We start from the raw sequence: 14,538 nt of genomic DNA, 5'->3' as shown, positions 1-14,538 counted from the left end.
GATCATGTCAGAATACCCAAACTGCAAGAAAATCATGATGCTTATGACAGGTACCTGAAAGTGGTCATCAGCAGAGCCAAGACATCATCAGAGCTGTGATCTTAACTTTTCCATTTTACTTTATTTCTCAGACGAATGGCAGGAACATTAAAGTCAGTGGACCTGCCCCAGTGATAGATTTGCCACACAGAGCACAAGAACGGAATACACTGTTGCTTATTACTGCAACTTATGTCTCAATTTTAGGAAGACAGTCGTAAGAATGTGCATAGACTCCCTTCATTCTTGGATTAAAATATCAAGATAAATTAAAAAGAACTATTAAATCTATTTCTTTCAAACTCTATGTTTTCTATTACTGAGATTTGTAACCACCAATAAGAAATTAAAAAAAAACCAAAAAGGAATCTCTTCTCAGGTTGATGTGAAGCTGTCACTTGCAATCCAGGGAGACAGGATTAGTTTATTTATTTACAGACATACAACCAGTTAATTAAAATTTATCTTATCTACATTTTAATGACAGCTGTGGTTCTACAGTCTGTGTTTATGATTAAGTGTGAACATTCAGCAATCCTAGAATCAGAGAACAATTGGAATGGATGCCTGTGGGCTGGGCTGCTGATTTGAAATATCTTGAAAATGAGTTGCAATATTACCTTGCAAAATTATCATTTAAAAGCTTTGCCTTGGCATATGCTTGTGCAGCGTTATAAAGAGAGGTATAACAAGAGCTTTAACATTTATTTAATTAGAGGGAGATCCCACATTTTCTAGAAAAAAGATTTTCTGCCAATTTCTTTTCAGAAAGAAATATAATTTTGATTATGTTTTCTATTTTGGATATATAAAAGATTAAAGGAAATTTACTTATTTTTAAATGGAAAAAATCACAACAAATGAAAATGAACTTTCACATTTCATTTCATGTTATAACATGTTTTAGTGTTCAGAAATCCAAAATAAGACATTGGAAACTTGGGCTTGAAAAGTTCTCTTCCTTTTAGTAATACTACTCTTGTGCTATTAATTATGGAGGAAAAAATCTGTTAGCACGTTGCTAATCAAGTAATAGTATAGGTTACTGCCTTTTTGAGAATTTGAGACCCTTTTTTATAGCTTTATTTTCTAGCTGCTTTCTGATATCATGAAGGTAACCAGGAGGGAAGTCTGTGTATGAAATGTTCCTTTCCAATGGCAGATTCCCTAGTCTTCACCATTCCCTGGACAGAACCACTTGGACAATCAAATCAAGAGCAAGGATCCCGCAAACAGGATCCTTGAGAATGGTAGGAAATGTCCTACCATGTTGGATGAAAAATGAAGTTAACCTCTGGTTTCAGGTGCCTTGTCATTTCCATGAAAGGTGGGTGTCACTCCCCTTCTCTTGGTTACAGCCTCAAGATCCATGTTTGGACTTGATGATCTCAAAGATCCTTTTCAACCTAAGGTTCTGTGATTGCTCTGTCTCACTGACTTTGGTCCTTGAGTCTTCTTCCTGTGAGCTCACTAATCCTGCAGAAACTACTATCTGATCTTTTCCTCCCAAACTATAGCATAGTTTGTGCTGGGTTAGTGAGGTGAATTGGTGAAAGAAGTGGCTCAAAGACATCAGAGCCAACACAAGATAAGAACAGGAGGAGGACAAGAGGCGTAGGGAGGAGAGGGAAGATGGGGAGAACCATAGTGTCACACCAAGGTGTTGACAGTGAGTTGTCAGGTTGGCTCACCCCAGCTTATGGGACTGCACCCTAAAACTGCTCCTCTGAACAATTTCCCTCGAGTCAACTTTTCCTTGCTCTTTTCACTGCTCATGTCAAAGTATCAATTTGTTTTTGTTGTTGTGTTGTTCTCAACAGTGTCTTAATTCCATGTACTAGCACCCCCAGAAAAAGACACCAGGAAATGCCATGCAAAGTGTCAGTGGTAAAGCACTAAAATGCCTGAGGAAAAAAATTGAGATTTTACAAGAACTGAAGAGAATAGTGGAGTTAAAATATATTTATCACTCTCTAGTTGTATTTTAAAACCAGAGAAATCATCCAACAGCAGCTTGGATTTTAGCAGCTCATATCTTGCCTGCACTGGGGGAAACCTGGTGAAGAGGGGGATTGTTAAACTGTATTAAGGGAATGCTGTTGTTAATGAATATCTTTGAATCCTCCCGGGCAAGTGAGAAGATAATGCCCTCACAGGGGAGATGGAAAAGTGGAGTGAGCATCGGCAACGTTGACAGCTGAAATTCACAACTTAATCTGCTATTTGGTTAAACTGAGATGGTAGGTTGCAAATTGGGGTATCTGCTGAGTGGTTCTGTCTCCACGCCAGAGATGGTATTTGCTGCTGGCAGGAAAGGTGGGAAGCCATGGGACTTGTCTCCACAGCTGGCAAGGTGGGATTTGGCTGAACTTGTCTGCTGAAGTCCTAAACAAAAGAAGACCTCTTAGACAACCAGCGTTCTGTAGTTTTCAAAGATTTATTTATCATTTTAGTGGAAAAAAACAGGGCAGGAGATCAAGATCACTTTCATGAAAGCCGTAAGCAGCTTTTTCTTCAGTAGGCTTTGGTTTCATTAATTCAAGGTGTTTGCCTTTTGCCATAGAGCATGTGCTCCCCAAACAGAATATGCAAAAACTGCTTCAGACATGAAGCTTGCAACAGATGAGGACATAGTGGTGTAAGAGGCCATCCTTCAGTAAAATATGATTTTAAAGTAAGCTATTTACATTTCCACCAATGGCCTGTGACTCAAAATCTGGTTATTTACAGCATCTCAGCTGAAGGTCAGTGACTTCTATAAATGCATTGGCTGATTGACATTGGACATAACTGATTTTAAGATCAAATAGTCTTAAATGTTAAGTAAAAATGTGGAAACATCTTCTGTAGGCACTTTAAAAATTAATTTACTCTTATTTGCATTTAAAGTCAATTTTAGACCATTAGTATGAAGTGAAACTGATTCAGCTGAAAAGGTTCAAAATAACATATTTACTTAAATCAGTGTAGGTTCAGGTTTAAACCAGGTCTTGGATGAAAGGCACAGCAGCAATGTGTTCTACTTTCAGAAAAAAATATTGTGGTGATTGTTTTATTATTCATCTTTAGCACAAACCTACCCTAAGAGTGTCAAATATAAGAAATTCATCCTTTCTCTTGTATAGGTCCCCCACTATAAAAAAGAAGCAAGCAGATTTAGTGTTCCACTGGCAATAAGTCAAATGCTGCTAAAGACATAAGTCAGTGCCATTTGACACAACTGATGGCTTCCACTTGAGTAAAATTCATAAATGTTACCGGCATAAGATCTGAACAGATTTTTAATCTCTGGAGTCAGTGGCAGGGCAGTATGGGGAAAGCTAGGGTTATTTTCAGTCTTATGTTTGTCTGATGAATAAGAAGGACCTTTTTGAATTCTTTGCCTGAGAGCTAGCCTGATATTTATCCATCTATCATTGTCTGTTTTTCCTGTGCATTCCTGTTTTATTCAATTGTGAGTTGCTCTGTCTTTTTTAAAAAGGACTTGTGTGTTTGCGTGAGTAGCCACACTTAATATTGTAGTTCTCTTCTTCCTGAAATGGAGATTGTAATTGCTTATTGATGGCCTATTTGTATGCTAATGTTGCTCAATAAAAAAAGCGAAAGCATAATTAACACTCCTGTTTCACCAAAACAGAAGGGGAAAAAGGAAAGCTTGGAAAGGTCAGAGGATTTCACATGATAAATTACTAAATAGTGGAAGACATAGAATCCTACATCCTACAAAGTAATGCTTTACTATTTATTAGCTATTATTTATTACAAATGCTGACTGTACTTACTTTTCGGTAACTATTTTCTATATACAATGTATTTAGATATTATGACCCTGTGGTTGGTGGTATAATGTACTGCAGCCTGCCAGTTTTCAGATGTAGTGGCTTTCAAGGGAACAGCACCTCTGTTTATTCTCCTATATTTCATTAAGGCACAATTCACTAAAAGTGCAGGCAGAGCTGGCTGGCTCTTGGTGCAGAAGCACAAGTCAGACAGAGGCTCAGACCCCTTTGCAGACACTCACGGAGCAGCAACCTGCAGCCCTGCAGCCCCCAGGGCAGAACAAGCAACACTGAATTTACCACTGGAGTCAGTAAGTGCTGGCAGAACAGGCTCCTTGCATACTTGGAAAGCAAGGAAAATTTAAAGCCCAGACCCCTGTGATATAGTTGGGCTTGTTGGATTTTTGGATGATGCTGTTAGACACCGAATGAAAAAGAAAGTTTTGGGCCGAGGGGAAACTGTGGAGCCGGAGGTGGTCGAACAGTGACCCTGCCCTGTTTTCATGATGCCTTGGCTGTAAGACAAAGCAAATTGAGCTGCCTTACCTGAGGTGAATCAAGGTGCAGCCTCGTGTCTGGGGCTGTGTGGACCAGGTGTGATGTATGGGTGGTTATCTCTGCTTGGACAGGAGGGCACTCGCAGCTCGCTGAGCAGCCACAGCGGGATTGCATTCAGCCATATGGCTGAGCCTTCAGATGCTGTCCAGGCTTTTCTGTTGAAATTACATCAAACTTCTAATGGGAAGGAAAAAAAAAATCCAAATTATGACGTGTATGGTTATACATAACTTTTAAATGTAATGTTTTGTAATGGAGGTGACAGTGCCCTAACACCACCATCCATGGCTTCCTATTAGCATAAAACACATTTTCAGAATTAACACTTAGAAGTTATTGAATCATAAAACTACTTCTTCAGGACAATTTTATTTTGTTTTGTTTTATCTGCAGAAGACAGAAAATAGGAAACAGGGCCTTCCACACTGTGTAACTTTGTTTCTTTGAGTATATTACAAAATACATTTCTTGCCTTTAGTGTTTTCATATTGCTAATAGAAAGCAGCAGTCATACAGTTTAAAACTGAATAAAAGACTATTCCAGGACAAATATTTTATTTCCTAGGAAAATTAAGGATAACAGTTAATTAATTGGAATATATGTCCATATATTAAAAATATAGCAAATCCAAACTCAAAGTGCAGCAAAGTCAAAGATTACTTTGAATTTGCTTTCTCTTGTGTGGTTGAGGTCATGGAAATGATATTTTGCAGTCACTTCAGAGTCACTGCTGTGTGATAACTGCATGTGGAAATTCAATTTATATGCTACTTTCTCTGCTAGTGTTAATAAAAATATTTTTTTAGTAGTTAATGGAGTTGTTTAGTAAGCATCAGTGAGAATTTGTTCAACACCACAGTATGTGACCTTTGTTTCTGGGAAAATAAATCTGATAATGTTTGTGTGTTACTGTACATAATTATCCTCAGTTAGTGGAACTTCATATTGTTTCGTCTTGCCATTCTCTGACAAAAGGTAAATGATGAGGTTTAGGATTTCAGTCTAGGCATAAGGAACACTTATGTTGAGTCAAGGAACACTTGTATGAAATAATTGACTTTGTTTATATCCGTCTGCAGTTTATCCACAAGAACAGCACTGAAAGGTGACATTTATCTCACAAGTTTCTCATTCATTTTTCTGCTCTGAACTCAACTTTCATGCAGCTCAAGAGCATGATACATGTAGATGAATATTTATTATAGATGATGAAGTGTCCTTTTGACAGTATAATATACTTCACTATAAAAATAAACAGACTGTGCACAAGGCTGTCTGATTTGACTGGTGGCACAGATAGTACCTCACTTATCTAGTGCTTTTCATCACAAGATCTCAACATCATTTACTGAAGAGGGAAGTACCATTATCCTTCCTTGGTAATTTCACATCCTTATGTGGATTTAGCAGTGCTTGAAGATACTGAGACCTCAAAAGTTCCTCTCACAACATCTAGAGTATTCTTACTTAAAATTATATTTAATTTATTAATATTATTTTAAAATACAGGAAACATTGTGACACTGTAGAAACAGATGCAGTTTGTATTTTGATATTCCAGGGGTAAATACAAGTTTCTGCTCAGGCTATGTTCGATTCTTCAACAAATATTGTAATTCCAATAACATAAATTAAATTTTTCTTACCAACAATTTGCTCTCTTATTTGAAATCATGTCTGGAATCTTAATGGAGAGAATTTGTTAAGTTTAGTCTTTAGTTTAAGTCTTCTGTAATCCATGACTGCAAAGGAAGGCCAAAACACCCAAACTCATACCATATCCAACAGAACGAGATGTTGCAGAGTTACAAAATTTTGCTAGAAAGAAAATAATTAAAAATAAATCCAGATTTCACCTCAAAGAAGAGAATAAAATGGAAATTGAGTTTTAAAGAAGCATGTTTATGACAAGGAGCTGAACAAATTTGCTCAGAGATTTGTATGTGCTTTATGCTTTCGTCTTTGTTGCTTACTGAGGACCACGTTATCTGAGACATCTACTCCATGAATTATATGCTGCAAAAATATAACCTGCTGATAGGAAATTTGTATGCAGAAAGCCTGAGAACCAACCCATCTATTCAGAAGTCTAATATGAGGTATCTGGCTTTAAAATGCAGTGCTCTTAATGTTAAACATGCTCTTTTCTGAAACAAATTGGTAGAGAAGGTACCTGGTGAGTGACTTGACACTTACCACCACCTGCTGTAAAGGGTCTTTTCTGATGTCTGGATGGGATGTGTGGGCAAAAAAAGTAAGGAAAGTAAAATGCTGGATGGGACTTTTGGGATGCAAGTCCCCTTGCATGCTGGTGTTGGCTGATGAAAAAGTCATAGAGCTAAGGTCCCCCTTGTAGAGTGAGCTTGGCAAGGCAGGTGGTGATTTCCATGGGAGGGGAGAACTGGCTTTGGGAAACTGTGCCATGGCAGTTGTGTTTGCTGGTGAGGCAAAAGAATCATATTCAGAGCCATTGGATGTGCTTTGGCTTTTAGACAAAGAAGGACAAGCAATGAAGTTTTTCCTCAGTATCTCACTGAAAACCTGAGATGTTGGTTCTTAGCATGTCAGTGACACATTGCAAATCTTAAAAATAGAAAACATGGATTTGGTTCTGGTAGATACATTCCAGCAGAGTCTCTTATTACCATGGTAGACTTTTGTTCTCTCTGGTTATCTTCATGGCATGGATGCCACAAGTTAGGGATCTCTCTGGTGAGGAAATTTTAGAGAAAGGGAATAAGTGTAAGTAATGCAGTTCTATTCAAACTGGACAAAGTAATATTTCAGTATAAATACTGCACTCTACCCCTTTAAGAGTGTCCCTTTAAGCATCTCTGAATTTTCAGTAGAGATGCTACATTTTCTGAAACAGCTAGATGAACTGCCTGATCCTCAGGAATTGCAGCACGATTAGATGATGCTATTCTCTGTCCTCCTATGCCTGGAGGACAGATTTAACCTTTGGATTTGTCCATGCCTGAGCTTTAATAAAAACATTTGTGAAGTTGATGCATTTGAATAGATTTTATCCAGTGAGTAGTAAGAAGCCTGTATTACTGGTGCACATGAAATGTCACACTAAACCCAAGCCTCTCTTGAGCTCCAGGATTGACACAGATATGTACTTCTCAAGCCAGCATTTTCTCAAGCTTAAAAAACCCAGTGCTCTCCTGTTATTTGTTTCTGCAGCACTGTGTACAGTGAAAAACAGAATGATGCCTTGTTGGTCCATTTACCTCCGGTATGAAATCAAATTAAAATATCTTCATCATTCATGGCTAATTTAGCTCCAAAAAATGAATATAAACCAACACAATGAAATGAAAAAATTTACTAATATAAGTGATTGCAGTAGGGCACATTACAGCCTTCAGGTATTAACAGACTTGTTTTAAAGTAGACTCCTGTTTTTAGTGGTTGCTGAAAGACTCACATCTAAGGGTAGCTGAAACACAAACATTTAATTATGAATTTAATTATTTATAGTATGTCTCTGAGTATTTATTTTTTTTAGTTCTGTTTTTCTCACAGTCAAATGATTTAATGAAGAAATGAAGTATCTCCTGAATTTCAGTTTGGGTTCTCACTGCTGCTTTCTGTTTAAAGTGTCAGCTCTTCAGGAACAGATTTTCTCTCAACTATGCCAAACACAATGAGGTCCTTGACCTGGAAAGGCAGACCTTTGGGAACCTACCCCAATACAAATAAGTGTTAGTAGTAACATAATGACACCCCAGGATGCAGAATGTGCTGCAAGGTCCTGATTTACCAACAAGGACCCTGTGAGAGGGCTCTGGGCAGACTTGTGCACTCAGGCGAGTGGCACCATGGCTCGTCTCATCACAGCCAACCTGCTCAGAGAGCGAAGCTGTCTCCTGTGCATGACAATTTTTTCTCACATGGTCTATTTTCTGAAAAGGTAGGAAAAGATGGGTGAAAGTCTTCTTCTGTTTTGCTTTCCTTTATTCCTTCTTAATTCCGATGCTTGTCAACTGAAAAGGCTGTCAACTGAAAAGACTCATTTGCTGATGTATATATTTTCCCTTTAAGTTCCTTTATTTTTCCAGCAGTTTTCATGCCCCTAAAAATTACATCCTAGAGAACTTATATGCATGCATCTCACTTAAGCTCTATGCTGATCTTCCTCCCCCTCTCCTTCTTCAGCAAATGAAAACAGTGAATTTTTTTTTTTTTTTAAGACCACTGAGGTCTTAACTGATGCTATTAAGCAAACTCCTCAATGGCAGCAAGGAAACTGAATCTAACAGAGATACAAACAGTGCTCTCTGCTGTGCACTGCAACATCATGCAATGATTATCACTGCTGTGTGTTTACGCTTCCCGTGATTTTCACAGTTTTGTCTCATATAATGCTGTGTTATGCTTTAAAATTATATTATTATTATTATTAGTAGTAGTAGTAGTAGTAGCCTATATAGCATATCCTAGAAAAGAAAGAAAAAGTAAAGATGAAAATAGCAGAAATTGTACTGGCCATTTTACTTCCAATCTCTTTGATCCTATAATGCCTGGAAAAATCTTACATCAGGAAGAAGAACTGGGAAAGAAGTAGAGAATGTACTTTCTGGTTTCCATTGTTAAAGTATAGCCCCCAAACTCTCAAAGTCTGTATCTCATTTGAATGCCTAACCACATTTGAAGTCAGAGTGCTGTTTGCTCCGACCCACTAAGGAACACTACTGTGGCACAGCGCAAACTCTGGCAGTTTCCAAAGCTGTCATAGAGGCAAAAGGGCTGGAACAACCACAACTTCAATATCAATCTGTGATAGGGGGAAAAATGCAATAGCTTAAGCTGTGGCCACTGTTTGGATTTTGACACAAACATATACATTCCTGAGCAGGTGTAGGTCATGGAATGCGGTATTTGGAGGGTTTAAGTCACTTGTATCTCCTGCTTTCCCCCTGTTTTTCTGCTACAGCACAGGTGTTCGTACAAGAATGATGAAAATTGTGTCTTTCCTTTCTTGTGATAGATGTGTTTTTCTTTTATTCTATCTCCAGAAAGCATCAGGAGTTAGGTGTCAAGAAATCAACCTCTTGTAGCAAAGCTGGGCTCTGTCTGTTCCTGCAGTCAGCAAGCAGAAGGGGAAATTCCATCAATGTCAGTAATGCTTTGCCTAAATTTCAGTGGAACTGTACAAGGAATAAGCACTGCTCACTGTATCTGTCAGTAGAGATTTATTGTGTTTGTCTTGAAGGTGTCAAGTAGCAGAGAGGCTTTAGAAGAGAAAATGACCATGTGTGTTTGTTGAGCAGCTCCTGCAAAAGCATGGAGAGGGTGAGGGTGCTGGGAAGGACTACACTGTCATGGAATAGGGAGTCAGGAGATGTTCTGCTTCCAGGTCTCCGAGTGGTCCTGGTTACCTTCTCATCTCTAATCTCTCATCTGGCTAGGTGCTCAGTTTTCTGGTGTCTTAGATTGAGCAGAGGTGGTCTGCAGCATGGCAGAGCAGTGCCGCCATAACAAAGAAATGAGGTCCAGAAGTGCTGGAGCAGGACAGTTCAGAACAATATGTCATTATTTTCAGTCTGGAAATTCGTGAGGTAAAAATCCAGGCTGCAGGGCTGCCCTGGGAAGGCATCCCCATATGCACAATTTTCCTCTTTTTTTCTTCTACCTGTTCTTAGCCCCTGCCAGGAACTGGATCTAGGACTCCACTGACTACTGATCTGACCTAGTGCAGCTGTTCTTATGTTCTTGTGTTTTGTTATGTTAACTCCCTCTATTTTCAAAATGTACTGGAGAGGAGGAGGTACTTTAAAGTCCAGTCATTCTTCCTAGGTTACAGAAGGAGACCCAGGGGAGAGTCAGGGGTTTAACAAGTAGATATTGACTTAACACAGACAATGAAGTCAACAATATTCCTTACAAGAAGTACTTATTAGTTGCATAAACCTTATTATCTTTCAACTAAATGGCTTTATATCTAATAAAGGGATAGCCTGAAAACCAGTAGTTACTCAGTATGCTGCTTATGATACCCTGCTTTTATTTATACTATAGCTTATTACTCAAGTTTGTCATTTGTCATAGACAAAAAAGGAAAGATAAAGTTCTTGCTTCAGCTTTGCTGTATTTTAAAAAGAAAGCAGATAATGGCAAATTCTTCATTATTGAATTGATTGAGAAAAAGGGCAATTAGGCAACACATGATGGACAGAGGGGAGCCTTACAGAAACAGGCCCTATCCTGAGTTAATGTGATGTCATCCTGATTATGGAGTTGAGAATTTTGGGTGCAAAAGTGAAGTACTTGTTCCACAGAGAGACACTTTGTTTTCTGACATTGCAATCTTTCTTCTGGTGTCAGTGCTATATGGGTCTATATGCTTCCTTTTGAGCACAGACCAAGTTCCACACTCAAGTCTGAAACCCCTACCCTCACACAGTGCACACTCTGGGACTCTTGCCCACAAGGGGAATAACTAGGGTGGTGCTGGCTCAGCTCAGCTACCAGGGTGCCATCCTGTGATATCAGAGAGCTGATGCCAAGTGGGGAAGTGGGATGGGCTTCTTTCTTCCAGTGCTGCAAACATGCAGCAAATAATTTTGGAGCTTTTAGGCAGCTAATTGCTGATGTTCTTTAGCTGGCAATATTAATGCAGAGTGTAGGTCGGGAACACACTGTACCTTAGTTTGCTAGTCCACCTTCCCCTGCCTGAGGCTCCTCTCTGAAAAGATCAGGTTTCCTCATGCCCAGAATCTTACTCACTTGGGGCACTCAGACAAGAGCACATGCGTCACTGTGTACCCCAGAGTCACTTAATGTGCTGACTGCCACTAGACACCTCTACACCTCCCCAGCTTAGTGAGAATTAGCAGCAGAAATGAGTGCCATTTTCTGCAAGACTTGGCATTTACTTACAACAGCTCCTACCAAGGCTGCTATGTTTTACATGTAAACAGGTGCATTTTCTAGTGGTTTTACTCTGGGAGCAGCAAATTCCATCAGAAGGGAGGAGAAAACAGTTGGATATTTTTTATTCCTTGCATTGCCATGACAGGATTCCTGAGAAATAATTTTGGGGATTGAACTTCCTGGAAAAGGAGTGTCCCTAAAATATATGTGTGGATGGTATGAGAAGGCACTTACATGACTTCAGTTCTTCCATTATTTGTCTTTCGAATTACTGGCTTTATAATCTTATTATCTGTGGGTCCTGTGTTATTTTATTTCCTTATGAAAAAGGAACACAAAGAGAAAGGTGCTAATATCTCATGACCTAATTTAGCTGGAGCCATGCTCTTCTTTAGCATCACAATGGCTACGTCAGTGGAGAATTCCCAGGCCTAGTGATTTGTCACTCCTATATTTAGATTCCCAGTCATACTTATGTATATTGCACAAAACCAGTCCCACATCAGCTTTCACAGCAGTCTGGGGGAATTGCTCTCTATTCTGCTCAAGCCTTTTATCCTTGAAGGAAAAAAAAAGACAAAGGAATACTGAAACTCACATTATTTTTATTTGTCGTTGATTCACCATTCTGATAGTGGTAGGTTGTGCACAGGATCATCTTCTCTCTCTTCCAAAGTAAAAACCAGGTGGCTTTTGACATTCCTGATCAGGTTTAGAAGTCAGCTAGGTGCCAAGTTTCGCTCTTCTTGGTATTATGCAACACTCCTACAGAGCCCTCAAGCAGAACATTAGAAGCCTACACAACCTTAAGCTGAAAACTAGAGGTGTTTGTACAATGAGGCAGCAATTTTGAAGATTATGCCCTTGAACGTCAGTCCTTCTTTGTGGATGGCTCAGAAAGTTTTCATGTCCTTTTTCCCAGTACTGCAAGCCAGCTGGATGCAAGCCAGATCGTGTCTAGAAGCATCGTAGTATTAGCCTGGGCCAAAAATTCCTCTCTAGTGACAAGGCATCTAACTCAGGCTCAGTGCCACGTTGTTGCAACTGGACTTAAACACGCCTGTTTTCACGGAGCACGCATGGAGCAGAGGCACGATGGAGGTGTCTGCCCTGACCGCCTGTGTCTTCACTTTCCTCTGAGGGTTCTGCCCTGCACTGACTGTGTTCGTACTTTCTGACTCATACAGAACTACATTCAGACAACCTGGATTGAAGAATTCTGGTAGTAGGATTGTCCTTTCTGATAACTAGATAAAAACAACAGCTCTGTCTTCTTTGTTTCTTCTCTGTTGATAATTTAGACCCTAGACTATGTAGAAATATAAGAAGTTTAGAGGATCTGAAGATACAGGTTGCATTGATTTGTAACCAAGCTATCACAACTAATGTCCTTCTCATAATTCCATCAATACTCCATCCAAAGAAGAAATCATAACAAGTTTTTCCTCTTCCACAGCTGTGCTTTTATTATGCTGATAGAAAATGTGTTGGAATTTTGACTTATATTCTAGCTTGAAATGGATGCATCAGTTTATACCAGGCAGTAATTCAACTGGAAAACTCCTTACCACACCCAAAAGAAATGAAATGAGTAATTACAAATATTCTCTTTAATCATGGAAAAGAACCTTGTATCCAAATTTATGCAGACTCCCTTAAAGACATGACCAGGTTCTCCTTTCATCATCATCAGATTTGCTTTGTGTCTCTCAGTTAGCTTCCTTTAAGTTGCACCACTGGTTTGTGCTAGAGTTACGGGGAGATCTTGCTCCCAGGCATCTGAGGAAATCCCACCCTCTTCCTAATTTTTTTTTGTCTTCTGTTATTTCTCGTACGAACTGGTATCATAAATATTTAGATGGAAATGGCTGATGGGAAAATTGCATGGTTCCTAGGTTCAATGAGCCATTAAATAGGTTCTAGTAATCTCAATAAAAGTTTGGAATATTTAATAACGAGAATCAGACATATAGGTTACTTGGTTGCAACCAGTCTCTCAGTAAATATCGTCAGTGGTTCATACACCATGGGTTCCTCAACACCCTCAAAGAAGAGCCTCTGGGGATGGGGGATGGAACCAACCTAATTATGTGTAAACAAAGTGCTGTTCAAGAAAATATAGCTGGGTTTTTTGAAAACGCTGTTCACTGTATGCTTTTTATCATCACTGTGGAAGGTTTAGAGGTTTTCCAATAAGCAATTAGACAACTAATCACACTTTGCATTTTTAGTAATTTACACTTGTATTGCATGTAACATCATGGGTTGCAGTGGCCTTTACTAGAATTGACACTCTCACAAATTGGAAATTTGAGATGAATGCAGTCACCTTCTCCAAGGCAAAGGCTCCTCACGTCTCAGAGACTGGGGAAGGTGTCAGTTTAATCAAATTACACCAGGGCACAAAGCCAAGTGGGAAACTTTGGTTAGCAGCTTCTCCCTCTAGACCCCTTCTCTTCCTTGACTATATAGTGAATTTAGGAATTGCTTAATTAGGCAATTGAAAATTAGGTTAAGTTAAAGTCCTAATGTACATTACAAGTATCCTCTCAGCTCTATTCAACTAAGATAGGATTTAAACTAAGAAGAATTAAATATTTATCAGGACAGGTGAAGACACTCAAAGGCCTGATATGTGTTTCTACAAAAATTTCCTTGAATAAATGTGAAAATATTCCCTACCTTAGTCAGTGATATATGGGCCAAAATCACTAAAACATTTTTGTAATGAGCAATCTGCTTATTTCATTGGAAGGGACCTTAAAGATCTTCTCATTCCAGCTCCCCTACCATGGGCAGGGACACTTTCCACTAGACCAGACTGCTCAAAGCCTCATCCAGCCTGGCCTTGAACATTTCCAGGGATGAGGCATCCTCAGCTTCTCTGGGCAGCCTGTTCCAATATTTCACAGGAAGGAATTTCTTCCATATATCTCATCTAAATCTTCCCTCTTCCAGTGTGAAGTCTCTCTCCCTTGTCTTATCATTACACACTGTCTCCAGTTCTCTTGTAGCCCCCTTTAGGTACTGGAAGGCTGCAATGGGGATTCTCTGTAGCCTCCTCTCCCCCAGGCTGAATGGCTCCAGCTCTGCCAGACTCTTTAGGAGAGGCGTTCCAGGGCTCTAATCACCTGTGTGGCCTCCTCTGGGCCACTGCTCCATGAGTTCTTCTTATGCTGGAGGCCACAGAGGTGGCCACAGTACTCCAGATGGGGTCTCACAAGCGCAAAGCAGGGGGAGAGAAACACCTCCCTCAAGCTGCTGAGCACACTTCTTTTG

This window comes from Motacilla alba, chromosome 2 (assembly GCF_015832195.1).
Source record: "Motacilla alba alba isolate MOTALB_02 chromosome 2, Motacilla_alba_V1.0_pri, whole genome shotgun sequence".
Taxonomy (NCBI): Eukaryota; Metazoa; Chordata; class Aves; order Passeriformes; family Motacillidae; genus Motacilla; species Motacilla alba.
The sequence above is the reverse complement of the archived record's forward strand: the minus strand, read 5'-3'. Positions refer to the sequence as shown.